Below are 16,338 nucleotides of genomic sequence, written 5' to 3' on the forward strand. Positions count from 1 at the left end.
GAAACTGAAAGGTGATCCCATCCGAGCTGAGCCATTGAAGAGCCATGCATATTTCACTGTGCACAAATGTTATCTTGGAGGAACACTCCTTCCAGCAAACAGTATTAGCATGAACAATATGTTTAGACATGGAAGTCGGTATTGCAGACAGGCAAGACTCTGTGGGGCCTTGCAATTTATTACACCTCCCCCCCTTTTTTTTTATTTCTGACACTGCTAGAAGGCGAGGCAATGATAATGGCAATGGAGGGTGAGGCAAAAAGGGTCTGAGAAGACCTATCCTGTGGTCAGAACAGGATGAGGAATTACACAGCTCACATCGTGCTGGAAATGCACAACGTCTTTATCCGTAGGAACATGTGTGTTCCCCCAGAATTTAAATTCATTTAAAGAGGCATTACCCAAGCTTCTTTCAAGTCACCTCACAAACCGAAAGATTTAAATGTTAGCAGAGTCTTGTACCTGACCCTACACTTACATCGGCTTTGAGTGGGACCTACTGTGGCCCATTGCCCAGGGAGATTCAGCTTACCTGAGACCCACAGGTCTTTAAATCAAAAGATTAGGCTCATTGAATCTGGTAATCCATCAGTAAAGAAAACTTTTCTCTCTTCAGATCACACCTTTCTCATCCCAGGGTTTGAATGGCACAGTAAAGCATATAAGGAACAAAAACCACTGAACATTCTGCTGAGGCTCCTCTAATGAAATGGTTTGATTACAAATCAGATGAGAGACTCTAGAAATCCAGATAATCTCCATGTAATCCCCTTTTTGAACACAGCGATGTGTTTTGAGACTGGTCAATTGTACAGGTTGACTCTCACTTTTTCTGGAGCTGAAACAGAAGAAGACATGCCTACTACCCTGGGCTCTGGTCTGGGTCCTAACTGCAAACTCCATATTCAACAATGGGCAAAAATTTCCCCTCTGCTTTTCACTGAGAAGACAGCAGGGCAGGCTGTGCACTGAAAGCAGTGGAAACCTGGCAAGAAATCTTCTAGTCAGACATTCAAGGGTGTTTTGTATCATACATGTGAGCAACCACAGGGGAATCCTGCTTGTGGAAAGGGAAGATGATGCATTTAAAATATTTGCTGCTATCAGAAAGAACAATTTTGCTCATCCTATCCAGTAGGTGTGAATCAAAATAAACGCAAATCATTGAGGTTTAAACATAAATCTTAGCTGCAACCTTAACTATGATCCTCTTCAAAATGCAGGAATGGAGGAGGCCCTTTAGTAACCCGTCTTAACCAGGATTAAATACAGAACACATAATGGGACCCTCTTCTGCAGACCTTTTTCATTAAAATCGGTGGAGTTTTGCCTTAGAAAATACTGCAGACAGGATATTTTGAGCCACTAACCATTTTTCAATGTGACATTTTACAATTTAAAATAATAAGTGAAAATTAGTTACCACAAATGCAGCATTTAAAGCAACAGTGAGCCCATGTTAGCATTGATTTCTCTCTTTGTGTCTCCTTCTCTCTTTCTTTATAAAACTTATGTACTCTGTCGATACAATACTACCCACTTTGATAATAAATCTGTTGTTTCAAGCTAGGATGCTACCATTTCCTCTTCCATGTAATTTATAGTTATATTGATTCTAAAGCTGTAGTTCTCTATTTTCCCCCCCTGTTGGATTAAAAATGAGTTCTAATTGCAAGGCAAATGATCTTTGGTCGAAGCACCTCACAGAGTACTTTAACTGTGGATAAGGAGATTTGGTTTGATTAATAGAGAAATGAAAGCCCTGAACATTTTAAATGATAATTTTCAGTTTATGAAAAAAAAAGAGAAAGAAGGGAGGTTAATGGAACCAGGGAAAGCATTCATAGATCAGCATGAGCAGATGTTCTTTTGCTTTTCTGTCAACATCTCTGGTTTGTTGTGCATATAGAAAAACAAGCTTTTCAACTCTCACCACGATTTTAGCCTGTTGCCAGCTTTGCTTGCCTGCAGGATATCTGCTTATCTAGCACAGGAGCAGGATCAGGCCTCCTCCCCTTTGGTCGAGAAGCAAAACAACCTTTCACATGAGTTGCAAGCTTTGTCACACTCCCCCCCCTCCTTCGCACACACATTTTCAGCCCTTAGATCTTTATTTCATAAAATTCCTTTCCTCTTAGAGACTGAAAAAAATGGCCAGGAGATAAATGGAAGAGCTGAGCAATATTAACTGCATTCAGGTGTGTGTTGGCTGAGAAGAGACCAAAGGAATCCGGCCCCTTCCTCGAGGGCAGCGTGCGTGTTCAGCCACGTGGGTCGGCGGTCGTCACACAGCTGCACAGGGTCCCCTGTACCCCTGGTGCCTGCGCTCAGGGAGAAGGATGCTGTTACTTCATATAGGAAATTCAAATAGCCATTCTCCTTGGCGAAGCACCTTCGAGAGTTGCCTTGCGTGCATACATGTCTGAAGTGTCCATGTTGAAGGAAGAGAGTGATCTATGGGTACACGGGTGTGTCCTTTAGGATTCGTGAGAATGAGGCACATTTTTTCATGTTTTTAATCCTTAAAGTAGGTCTTTTCTTTAATGCAATTCCGTATCAGTTTGAAGCAGCAGCACTAAAGGTGATGGAGTCCAGCCTGAGCCTTAAAATTAGGTTTGTTTGTCTCTAAATTTTCTCCAGGGCAAAGAATATATATCAGCCTTTGGGAAAAAAGCAATCTGCATTTAAGTGAATATTAAATAATCTCAGATTTATCATTCACATCTCAGAGGGTAGGACTTTTTTTATTGTAGTAAAATGTTTAAAGTAAAAAAATGCCAGCAGGCATCAAATAGAAAATTCCCTTTCATCACAAAAGGTTAACTCCTGCTATATTTGCAGCATAGGCACACCCCCCCACCCCCAGCAGTTTCAATGGGGAGTTTCTCAGAAAAAGAACTGTGGGAATAGCCCCAAAAGTCACTACCCATGGGGTAAACACTATCTGAGCTCAATGAGAAGAGGGAGAAAGGAATGAGGAATGACAGAAGCCCTGTCTTGAGACAGACGTGCTCGATGTGAGTTTGTCCAAAGGCAGGCATCACACCCTGCTCCAGAGATCCTGTCAGCTAAATCTGAAGGACATTCCTTGAGCTGTCACGTGTGAACATCCCTTTAATTGTGAGTAAGAGTATGTGTTCTTAGCCAGAACACCACTACTGAAAATACTGCTTTTTCTTGACCAGCAAAATGAATTCTGGATGCACTTGAAAGGTGAGGAGGTGCAAAAGATCTTATTAGGAAAATGGGGCCAAGGAATTCCTCTTTGTATACAGTTTACTCTCTTATTTAAAAGAATTTGACAAATAAAGCTTTAGATGTTTCCCAGATGCTTTTCCACACCTATGAGACAAGCTCTTCACAATCTGTTCACTGATGCTCCAAGCTTTTCCAGTTTTCAAGACCTCATGAGTTTACATTCTCCAGCCCTTGGTGCAGGTCTTCCATTGTGTTTAATCCAGGTTAGGATGAGGGTGGTCAAAGGGCTGATGTTAGGAAAGACGAGGGACAAGCATGTAGGGGGTCTGCTGGCCATTGCTGCCACTGTCCCCAAGGATATTGGCTATGGGGCAGTGGGGCAGCTGGAAGGAGAGACGGCTGCCCAGGCTGGGCAGGAGCAGAGGGAGAGCAGTCTCAGAGAAGCTCGGATGTTAGCATGTTTTACTGTGTCTTTGGTGGAGATGTCTCCTCCTTTCCCCGGCAAGATGTGAAATTGCTATGGTGCATGGAGAGGTATTCGAAGTTGCATTTCATGGGACCATCCAACAAGGTTGCTATTCCTTAATCTATTTTATCATTCTTTTAGGTTCTTTCTTCCAGGTTTTTGCACTGTTTGCTCTAGCTTGGTTCCCATCACCCATGGTTTTGTGCTTTTGGGTGTAGCATAAAAGCTTGCTTTTCTTTAAAAGGTATGTGGGTCATGTGATAGAAAATGAATGACTTGAAGATTTTATCTATTTTTTAGAAAAGCAAATATGTTTTTCCTTCCTTCCTTCCTTCCTTCCTTCCTTCCTTCCTTCCTTCCTTCCTTCCTTCCTTCCTTCCTTCCTTCCTTCCTTCCCCTTCTTCCATTTAGACAATCTGAAAATATTATCCCTGTCAATCAGGTGTGACTGTAAGATATATGAACCTCCATTTCCCTTCTGGAATGCCCAAGATTTATACTGGGTATGTGGGAAGGAAAGAAGGATGTACGGTTTCGCCAGATTTCTATCTGCCTTTTCAGTGCGGGGTTTTAAAGTGAAGCTTTGATCTGAGCAACGATAACTCTGCTGAGGGTAAGGATGGTGTTTTACTCTCATTTGATATTCGTTTGTGGTTTGCTGTTGATTTGAAGTCTTCCCCCAATTTCTTCCGTCTGGAATTCACAGACTCAGACTCCTGCTGCAGGGAAAACATGGAAATTGTTTTTTTTTCCCTTGCCACAAAATGTTTTCTAATACTTGCCTCCTTTTCTGCTGTCTTTTCTTTGGGTTTAATATCTTTAATAAGTGTTACCATCTGCTTGAGTGCCTGGTATTACATGTTGTGAATAAGGCCAAGAGTTTCCAAGGGGCTGGGGTGGTGTTGTTTACTATTAGGCATAATGAAGATTATTGTCTTTGCCTGGGGCAGGTGGGCTGGGGCTGGAGCACACGCAGAAATGCAGAACATGTGCTGGGTTTGAGCTATCTACAGTTCTCTTAAAAGGAGGCTTTGCTGTTGAGCTAGCGGCACTTACTTAGTATGCAGGGACTCTTTTCTCCTGCCATTCTCTGGCCCCTAACATGCTTAACCTTAGAGAGAAAGACACAACATATTGTGATGCTACTAACCGGTCGAAAGGCACTATCAATTTTAGATGTGATAGGTACATGTCAGAATCAGCATAATTAACTGGAATGACAATCCTGTTAAATGTGTTCATGCCATTGCACTGGCAATAAAGCATGTGTAAATTCACAATTAAGGCCTGTCTTTCTTCTATACCTTGGAGACTAGTGACAAACATTAAGAAGTTGTATAGCATCGGGAGCTGAAGGCAGGTATTTATCACAATAAAAACATCAGGTGATGCATTTCCCAGATTATCTGTCCTCCTTATGCAAATACCCTTTTTGCTGGAAATTTCAGGCTAAGTAATAATTATATTTCTGATCTGAAAGGTGATATTTCACCCTCTGAATTTTTGATTTCATTTGCAAGATGGATGAGAACCATACTGTTTAGCTACCTTGCATAAAAGTATTTGAAATGGTTCTCATTTCACATTATACATCAAGCTTTCTCTATATTGAGTGCATTGTACATTGCGTATCCACAGAGGTATTTTCAGGGATGCTGCAAGACATTTCCCTACATTGCACATAGGCGCTACAGCTCCTACTACAGCGATGGCTGGAAAGCATCAGCACAAGTAAGATAAAGGTGATTTAAAGTGCGTCTGTGAGTCAGGCAGTGAACTGACAGCCATCTTTAACCAGCCTGACCCTGGGATGACCCTGAGCTCAGCTGGTTGTGAGATAGTTGGGTCTATTATGGGACAAAGGATCATATGTCTGACAGGATGCAGAGAACACATTATAGGATCACAGCTGAGTAACAGTGCAAGACATAATGTACATTTATTTGATGAACAACACAAGCAAATCTTGCCAAGAAAATTTAATTTCAACTATTTTGTTTATTTCAAGTCAATCTCTTTCTGCCGCCTATTTCAAGAAATTCATATTTGCTAGCTTTTTCTCTTCTAGGAACGAAACAGATGATCATGCTAGTGAAATTTATAATGCATGCAGAATGTACACTGATAAATTCATATAATGGAGTCGCACATTTCTATCGTATTTCCTGCTTCCCATGTGGGCTCAATCTGCATCTATTCGACATTACATTTCTAACATCTTTGCCTAAACTCACATATAATTTGGTAAAGTGAAGCTGGAAGTGTCAGAAGAAGTGCAGCAGTGGTTAGAGAGAAAACCATGGGCTTGAAACTGTGTGAGGTCTTATATGTGAGTAGCTGCAATCTGGTGTAACAGGGTTCTCAAGAAAGGAGGGAAATACCTGAGTACCTTTCCAGGTTGAACTGCCTTCAAAATGTGACAAGGGATCTGATATCCTCAATTTCAGCACAGGGAAAAAGGCTGATGGAGATGCGAGCAATCTGTATAATCTTGCACATCAAAAATTACATCAGCTCTAGCCTGTCCTCCGCAAAGCTCATTGTGTGCTACAGAAAGGAACTGTTGCAAGGCTGAAGATGTGGAAGCTGAGGCTGGGGAAGGAAGGGACTTGCCTGAGCCATGTGGCCACCAGCCTCCATGCCCTGACCCTGCTGCTGACCACACCAGGTCTCTGATGTGGAGGAGAGGGAGGATGGGTGTCTCATTGCCCCAGAGGCATAGCTCAGCACTGAGGGGGAGCGCAGTGCTGCATGGTCCCCGCCAAGCCCCTTGGGCGGACCCAGGAGCTCTGGCACTGGTGAGGAACCCTTTGCAAGCAAGGGAATGGTCCTGTTGACTTCAACGGGCTTCACATAATGTCCTGTCTTCTGGCACCCCCCCCCAACCCCAAAACAGAGTGGTTAGTGACACTCCCCCCAGCCTCCAGCAGTTAAGCTGCTGGTGTGGTGGGCAAAAGAGGTGGAGAGATGTGGAACGGGGACAGCATGTCTGTCAGAGGACAAGTCTCTTGTCCTGCTGCAAAGGAGGCAGGACCACATCTGCCACAGCTCCTGGCAGTGCTATGCCCCAGTCCCTCTGCTATCCGAAAGCTGCCACGGGGTCTGGCATTACTGAGCAGGAGGCAAAAGCTTCAATCAGCGGAAGGAAAATTGAGACTTAACCCCCCACCTTCCCTGTTGCCCCCCCGGATGATGTGGCGGGGTGATGAGAGAGGCGGGATGAAGTCCCACACCACAGGCAAAGCCGAGAGCAGCGCTTTACCTCAGCCAGCTTTCGAGGGGACGGGGGGTTAATCTGCTTCCCAGGCCCTGTTGTCAGCAGCCGCACGTCCTATTGCTCCGGGCAAGCTTGGATCTGGCTCGGAGTCCTATACAAACAGCTCACTCTTTACAAAGCTACTGCGCTGGGTGACCTCTTCTAATGTATTACTGGTTTATATTTGGGCTGATTGCTTCCAAAGGGGAAATGACACGAAGTGAATCAGTGTGACCTCATTAGCGTGGCTCACACTGGTAAATGGATGACCACCATTAGGAAGGCTCTGTTGTGGCAGTGCTTCCATCGTGTTACCTGTGGATAGTATCATCATCTTGCTATAACCTGCTGCAAAGATTTATGCACTATGCTAACTTGCGTACTACAGCTGCTTTCTGTCTTATAAATATTGACTTCTGTGCCAAAAACAACAACTTGGTACAACAGGAATTAATCTTCTGCTTGACTGATGCATCTTTACAGACCAGTTTGTCTTTAGAAAATAGAGCTCAAGAGAGTTTTATGATTTAGAAAAATACTTTATAAGTTGGTCTAAAATATAGGCTGTGATAAGCAGATATATCATTAAAGTGACATGGGGGCTATATTTTGCCTTCTAGATTTTCGTAACTGTGCCATCTGTTTGTCATCTCGACTTGTGTGAAATTTTAAAGAAATCACCAGGCTCTGGGTCCGGAATCTTTTCTGTATGTTGCAGTTTCTCTGATAATTTATCTATCACACTATGCAAATAGTTTTAATTAATTTTTTTTTAATAAAAAAAATCTTTAGGCAATCTGATTTATCAAAACACTTGCAGATGTTATACCTTTTGTCCTCAGTTATAGCATTAGAATGCCAGGGAAGCAAAGTGCATCCCCCACCTGGTGCCAGATGCTAACATGAATTCACAATATTGCGGGATTCTGGAGTTGACAGTAAATAGCAACATACAGAGTCAAAGTGCTAAAAAGATTAAAAGACCAAACATCAGCTCATCTTAACCAAGATCCTTCTAGGAAGACTTGTGCACTATAATGCTTAAACAAACATACTTACTGTACAAAGGTACCATTTAAGATATTAGATCTAGAGATGAACTTACAGTATTTTGACAATTGCCCTTTATTGAAGTTCACGTGTTCAGGACTCCAGTTACAGACATTTTTTGAAGCCTGTCCATACTATGCATGAGAGTGAGAGAAGTAGAGTACGGCCTGCTGTGATGGAATTTTTGACCTGAGTATGCTCTTATGGATCATGTAAAAATTAGGTAAGTGTTATAGTTTAGGACAATATTGACTCAGTTACGTTATCACGTATTATAATCACTATGGGGTGGAATCAGGGATGGAGACAGCTGATCTGGCTGAGGCTGTCACTGATATAAGGTTTGAGAAATCCTAGGCCACAGCCCCTGTGAAGGCTGAAGGAATCTGAATGGCACGTGGTAGTTATTCTACACCACTGGTTAATTTTGCCAGAAGTATAAGGTTTATATATCTCAGAAAAAAAAGAACAATGGTAAGTACTACAGGTGCATAACAAACAAATTAATAGTCTTTTAGAAAGCTAACTTGTTATGTAGTGAAATTAAGCATTTGGGTTTTACATTTAATAAACCATTACCTTTCATTTCTTAAGGTATTTCCATGCTTGCTCAGTGCTTAAGAACTCAAGCAAGTAGATGTTTGAACTGGCTGAGCTGTATTCTTTGTATTCTCAGAATAGAATTTTAAAATTTTCTGATGTCTTATCCATAGGAGATGGATATGCCCATGCATTTAAAATTATGGTGCTGAGTGTCTTCAAACAAGAGTTGTTTTTCTCTTTTCAGAGGAGAGAGCTAGGCAAAGTAAACCAACACTGAATTTTAAGCTTCATCCCTGTATAGGTCCCAGTAATGCAAATATTCTCATATGGGAAAAGAGTATTTATTTTGTGGTCAATCCTCTAAAAACCCAACTGAACTGATTAAAATCACTTTCAATCAATAGGAATCATAATCAGTAGGAATCTTCATCAATAGGACTTTGAAAACGTTAACTGAGAATTCAATTTCCGTTGTGATTATAAGCTCTACGGCTATTTAATTACTTCAGGTGCAATGTTGTTATTAGAAAAAGGTTAATTCATAGTGAAATGCACACAATCGAGGCATTTTTAATATATAGTTCCAAATAGTAGTGGTGATTAGTTTACAAAACAACAACAACAAAAAAGAAATTACATGGCTGGAATCCTTAAGTGGGTCACAGGCAGATACGTATCTTCTGTTCCTGCCTGATAAACTGTGCATCTAATTATAAATATGCCAAAGCACAGATGTGATCTTCAGTAAATACATGTTCATACAGCACATCAATGGATCCACATTAAGCAAATGAACATATTTTGAACTCTAAGGAATGATTAATATACGGAAAGTAACATGAGCTATAGTTTAGATGTGTTAAGTTCCAGACTTCAAACTGCAAGGTAGGAAACCTTATGATAGCTTAGGCTTAATTCTGAATTCAGACCTAAAAAGCAAAGGCTCTTTAGTTCTTTTTTCAACACCTTCCATAAATGGGATGCTGATCAACACGGCAATAGCAGTTGCTATTGTTTTTCATTTACAGAAAGCAAACCCAGACACTGGCACTTACGTAGTGCTCCTGATCTGTGGTACGGGGGGTCATCAGCAGGAGCTGTGACTGAAGGCCCAGCACTGGCCAGATTCGGGTGAATCCTTGCCTACTCTACAAAAGCTGCCCCCAGTCTCTCAGTGAAGCTGTCTGTGCTCTGGCAGTGTGGGTTGCCCTGACACTTTATGTTATTTCAGAAAACTGTGATTTTGTTATATACTGGGCAGAATAACCTCTTTGTTTCAGAGAAAGTGAAGGCTTTGTGGAAAGGGTTTTCTCCCTTATCCAGCTTTAATTGTGAGATCTTAGTCAAACAAGCAGATCACAGTCAGTGATAGACGGACAATGTTTTGGGTTTTTATGGCTCTCTTAAGGCACAGTCCACTAATACTTCAATCCCTGACAGCACTGGGAAACAATTTTTGGTGTGCTACCCGATATTACTGACTTGCTCAGGCTCTGACTTTGCATGCACTTGTGATTCTATCCCAGGTGTCTAAAGCCAAGCATAGGCATTACTCTGGATTTCTAGGATCAGAGCAAAGCTATGAACAGTCATCCCGCTGCTTCAGTGCCAGCTGAGTCCTCAGGTGGCAGCTGAGCCCAGCTCCGGGCCAGCACGATTGTAAGAGAAAGCGACTTCAGACAGAGACCATGTGCACGGGCTGCTGTGACCCTCGAATTTCTTGAAAAGGCCCCTTGGACTATGAGTTGTCCATCAGAGTGGACGAGGTGAGCATTTCTGGTTTGGAGGTTCAGCACGGTCATTCATTTACCTTTATGAGAGGAAGGAAGGAGAGATCTTTCCTTTTCCCATGTCTCCCTCCTCGCTTCCCTTCTCTTGTATTATGGTGCACCTGAATGAGACAGCTAGTAGAAAGCCAGCAAAAAGTGAGTGGAAGATCTACCCTTGAGCCCTACTCATGTTGCTCTGAAAAAGTTGAAGTTTGATTTAACTGGAGGCCATGGCAGAAACCACATTTCCCTGGGTGTCAGGGAAGTCACTCTTGGCATGTTTGGTTTTTTTATTCAAATTTCAAATACTTGTAAATTCCTCCCAAGCTTCTCTAGGGCTGAAAGCTTTGATGTTTGATCTGAGCTCATAAAAGACCTTTTTTTTCTGCTGAAGTTTTGAGGAAAATTCTTTGATCCGACTTTGAGTCTCAGAAGAGTGAGACAATGAACCGTCTTGCAGGCTACAACTTAAAAAAAAGCAAGCAAGCAAACAAAAATGCCCCAGAGAAAATGGTATCTAATTTTGATGTCTGAATGTTCTGTAAAGGCCAATGTCCCACAAAATTCCAGGAATGCCATGCACAGAAGACTCCTGGGTAAAATCTCAGCTTTGGAAAACAGAGCATTGAGAAAGAATTTCTAGGTGTGCATGGGAAAAATATTCCTTTGAGAAATACAAACAAAGGAAAACCCTCTAGTGCGACAACCTGGGAAGTGGAGAAGAGTTGTCTATTCCATTTGACTGGAATACCACGCTGGGGCCAGGCTGCTGTGGGGGATTAGGAAATGCCTTCAGATGTACCCATCTCAGCGTAGTGAGGACTTGCCCATCTCACGCAACTACTGTCCTTTTTTGAAAACCATTTCAAGAACTGAAGTTTAGTAACTGGCTTATGCACTTGAAGTGTCCCAAGCAATGCATTTGCTACCTGTGTTTGTAACATTTAAAGAGTAAGTTTGCAGCAAATATCTACTGTTGCATTTCACGTTTATTTTAAAATACGTTGATAATGGCCTTAAAATCAGTTTAAATCTTCTAACAAGTTAAAGAGATGTTTGAATGAAGAGATGGTGGGAGTATATCTAAATTGTCAATATGGATCCATAGACACAGACGGATTTGGGCTTTACAGTGGTAATCACCCCTCTCCGATCCAGTAGTGAGTGGACACCTGCTTAACTGGACCTATGGGATGTCCAAGCATATAGATGTGCTGTTAGCCACAGCACTCCCTTGTGTGCTACTGGCTGTAGAAATTCAGTGAGCTTTAACGTTTTTCATCTGATGGGCCATCTAGACCTGGGCAGATATTGATATTGTATTTGAAATTCAAGTGCTTATCCTTCATAAATCACCAAGTTGATTTTATTTTTTAAGCTGTGAAGTGCTAAGCATGTTCTGTTGGTCTGATTTCATACGATGACAAATAAAAACCTGTAAACTAGCTGATGTCATGAAATAATACCAGCAGGAATATGTAATAAAAGCAAAGTAATAGTGTGTACAAAATCAAGGCTTATCATGCTGTGTAAAGCTGCATTCAAATCTGGGCTCTTCTCACTGGTTTTGTCTTAATAACGAGCACACATCTCATACTGGCAAATAGAGCAATCCCTATTGAGAATAATATGCCCGTTGTTGTCATAATGGATCTCCATTGACACATTTAACAGCTTGAAGGTATACACTTCAGACACTATAACTTACACTAATTAATCTTTATTACATCATTAGTGCCTTGTAAAAAAAAAGCAAAAGCAGAACCTCTGCAAGAATATGTCATTGACATTAATGAATATGCCTGACATTAGTAAAGTTAAAGATAAACTTTATTTTGAAACAGAATGTTCTGTGAATCATATGCAAACAGTGAGTGGATAAACCCAGCCAGCTGAAACTCTGTTCTCCATTACTGTAGAGTATAACCGCAGCACATTCTTATCTGATGATGAGTTATGGGTTTCTGTGTTTAGAATTCAGAGGATTACTAAAGAGATTATCTGATCTGTCAATCAAACTGATATCTTGATGGCTTGGAATACCGCTACAGATTTAGCAAAGTGTCTTTGCTCTAATGCTCATTCTGGGTGTCATGGTTAACCAACATCTTAATTACGTATAATGAATAATCTCTCCAATGGCTTATTATTGTAATACAAGCCTCAGTAGCATCATGTAAGCAGAGTCCATAGCTGGGAGTCACTTAGAGCTTCAGGGTCGCACTGAAGGACTGCTATTATTATAAGAACTCAGTAAGCCTTACCCATGTTGAGTCAAATAAAGTTGATTCTGGCCTGCTTTGGAAACTAAGGACTCTCAGGGCTGTCAAGGGGATTCGGATGACCATACAGAACGTCCAGGTGCAGCAAGCACAAGCTTCATCATGGCCAAACACCTGGCCACAGAAACTAAATAGATGAAGTTGAAATAATCCACTCATGTCCACTGCTGCTACTATGCTGATGCTTATTGTGAAGAGAAGAAGCCACAGAGCAGTGAGCTGGAAACAACTTTTCTCAATAACTAGTGATCTGCGTCCAGATGTTTAGTTGGACCTGGAGGTTTTGCAATGCCCTATTGCCTATGGGCTAACAGACCAATGCATTGGTGTGTTCACCTGTCTTCTTTACCTTACCCTCTTGTCGTGGTTTTACCCCAGTCGGCAGCTGAGCACCATGCAGCCGCTCGTTCACTGCCCACCCATCGGGATGGGGGAGAGAATTGGAAAATGTTAAAGTGAGAAAACTCGTGGGTTGAGATAAAGACAGTTTAATAGGTAAAGCAAAAGCCGCGCGCACAAGCAAAGCAAAGCAAGGAATTCATTCACCACTTCCCATGGGCAGGCAGGTGTTCAGCCATCTCCAGAAAAGTGGGGCTCTTGGGAAGTTACTTGGGGGTTACTTGGGAAGACAAACGCCATCGCTCCAAATGCTGCTGCCCCCCCTCTCTTCCCCCAAGCTCCTTATAAACTGAGCATGATGTCATATAGTATGGAATATCCCCAGTTTGGGTCACCTGTCTTGTCTGTGTCTCCTCCCAACTTCTTGTGCACCCCCAGCCATCCCGCTGGCAGGGCAGTGTGAGAAGCAGAAAAGGCCTTGGCCCCGTGTAAGCACTGCTCAACAATAAGTCCGTAGAACAAAAACATCTCTATATTATCCACGCTGTTTCCAGCACAAATCCAAAACATATCCCCACACTAGCTACTATGAAGAAAATCAATCCTCTCAGCTGAAACCAGGACACCTCTCTACTTTCCTAGATCAACTTTTTGTTCTCATCCCTCCGTCTGTCTGCTTATCTCAGACAAGAGGAGGGACATTTTGGTGAGGAAGAGAGGGTTTCCTAGGTAGCGATGGACACACAGCTGCATGCTACCTGAGCACTTATGGTGTGGAGTAAATGGCATTTTGAACTAACAGCTATGTTAAGATTGCTTGGAGATAAGGGCTGGGGGGGCAGCAATGCCATGCACCAGAGAAGGGATGTACAGATACTCCCTAAAATCCAGTAAAAAAAATCCCTGATAAGCGGGAACAGTTTCAGCACAGCACTTCTTCATTTATCTGTCTTAGATTTCTCCCGCATGTTATCAGTGCTGTTCAGGCAACCCCGGGTATAACTGCTGAAAGATGTAACACGATTGAAACACGAAAGCTTATCCTGGTGGCAGCTGCCAGGGCTGACTGTTCTCCATCACAGCCTAAAGTGGAATTGCAGCAGAACAGTGACACTGGGCTATCACTGTACCCTCGTAACTCTGCAGAGGAAGGGAATGTCGCTAACATAGCTGGATCCCTTAAAACAGGGCATTGATGAAGGAAGTTGGTTTCACTGAAGATTGTTAGGATAGGATACAGCTACATCTACAAGCTTTTGTCATTATAAAAGGCCAGGGATGAGTTTCAAAGGGGTGATCTAAAATGGCCGAGTGCTCATTCTCACAATGATGCAAACTCATCTGTGATGTGTGGTGCATCCTCATCTAAAATGTAGATACCTAAAAATCAATGCCATTAATTCTCTGTCTGGGTACTGAAAACAAACACAACAGTTATGGTGGTTAATACATATGACACATTCCTCTGGGCTGCAGATGAACACAAAGCAGTTAAGTATTGGACATGTCTTCTGCGACTTTCTGCCATAGCTGAACACAGACAGTATAAAAAGGACCAGATTCTCAGGTGATGTAAGCTGATATAGTGCCCCAAACTCATAGCTAGGCTAGCTATGATGGTAGATAAAACAGTCCTCGAAGATCTAGGAAAAGAGCCTAAAGGACTAAGAAATATGAATTCCAGTAACTACATTTCCTTTACCATGCTCAGGCTCTATTTGTAGTCATTTTCCATGGAAATTCTTGTGTTCCTGTCCCTAGATACAACTATCCCTATGAAGCAGACTTGAGTATTTGCTTCAGGATTGCTCACATGCTTATGCCAAGAGGAAATGGAAATGATCTGAAGTGATCAGCTACAACAGAGCTGCATGGACTAACATGAGAATAGTCATAACCACACAATGGAAAAGTTGATAAGTGATTAGCTGAATCAGATTTAGAAGGAAATATGTCCAAAAGGAGCCAAATTATTCACAGTAGGTATTAAATTAAAATTTTGGTACACTGTTATAGGTTAACTTAACGTGTGTCTAATTGAACTTCTGCCAGCTGTGCCTGGTATGTGTAACAAGTCCGCTGTAACTGAGACAGAAAGCAATGATCTGCAAATACTAACTATGCCCTGTAGCAGTTATACGAGGAATAGAAGGGAGAGCTACGAAGTTTGTTGTACCTCATCGATGCATCCCTGGCATAGGAAAATGGTGAAAGCTGCACGACTCCCACTGATCCTTATGGTGGGGTGGGCCTCCTTGCTTTACCATTTGCACATTAGGATAGATCTTTTGCTGCCGTAGGGTCACTGAATTCCACATATCAAAAGACACTCCTTAACTAGAGAGGAAAAAAATCCCCCATGTTTCTTACTTTGAGCTCGATAACATCAAATTAACAAAGTGACCTTGCATACACATTATCCAAAATGATGTGCATGCCGTGTTGTTTCCAGTTCAAAGAAACAGCACTCTGCTTTAAAAATAAAATGGTAGAAATCAGTAATTTAACGGCATGTAGCAAGCAGTTTTCAGCTTTCCCTGCTGTGAATCAAGTCCATGGCTTCCTGTCTTAATCAGGATTTTATTTAAATAAGTTTCATTGTACCACAAGAAACAAAATTGCCAACTCATTCTCCTCTGATGAGACATGTTGTCTGCAAGGCCAGCTCAAAGCTTCTCAGCAGTGTTGGCAAGATTGAATTTTGCAGCCCCAAGGTTGGAGAACTGGGCTCGTCCTGCTGCTGGATGGGGAAGGACGAAGCAAGGGCTGGAATGGAGGTGAGTCCTGGAGAGCCAGGCTTGCTACTCCTGTGCCACTGGGGTGGGACATCTGCCACATCCCCTTACTTGACTTTCCAGGGCTCTGCTGTTAGGTAACGCAAAAGCTATTTTGCTGTTCCTACCAGTCATCTGCTTGAGGTAACTGCTGACTTTGCCAGTGGCAGTGCCAGCTGTGGTTATTAGTTTGTCGCGTCGAATGCAACGTGGAAGGCAGAGCAAATACTGTGGCCACTCTGAGCCGCAGCGGGGGAGAGGTATCGACTGGCGATACGCCTGTAAAACTGCCTTTCCCCCACTGAAAGGCTGGCTGTTCTTGTTTACTACTTTATGCAGGTATTATTTCCACCTCCTGCAGCACCGCTGTGAAATATGTGTTTTGCCTTTGAACTCAAAGATCAGGATAAATTCTCCCCTTCACTAGAGTCTGACTTAGGTTCAGCAGCCTTAGTTTGATCCTGGAAGTAATTTAGATTTACTGAGAAATGTTAAACCCTGGGTCTCTCCTGCCTTCTCCTTGACAATCTGCATTCCGACTGCGCAAACGCCAACTCTGCCTCCTTCACTTCTGCTAGAACTCTCCCTTCTTGGAGGGAACTCTCCATTGCCCACGGCTCATCGTAAATGTTGTGGCCTGAATGAAGCAAAGAGTTTGAAT

This window comes from Balearica regulorum, chromosome 2 (assembly GCF_011004875.1).
Source record: "Balearica regulorum gibbericeps isolate bBalReg1 chromosome 2, bBalReg1.pri, whole genome shotgun sequence".
Taxonomy (NCBI): domain Eukaryota; kingdom Metazoa; phylum Chordata; class Aves; order Gruiformes; family Gruidae; genus Balearica; species Balearica regulorum.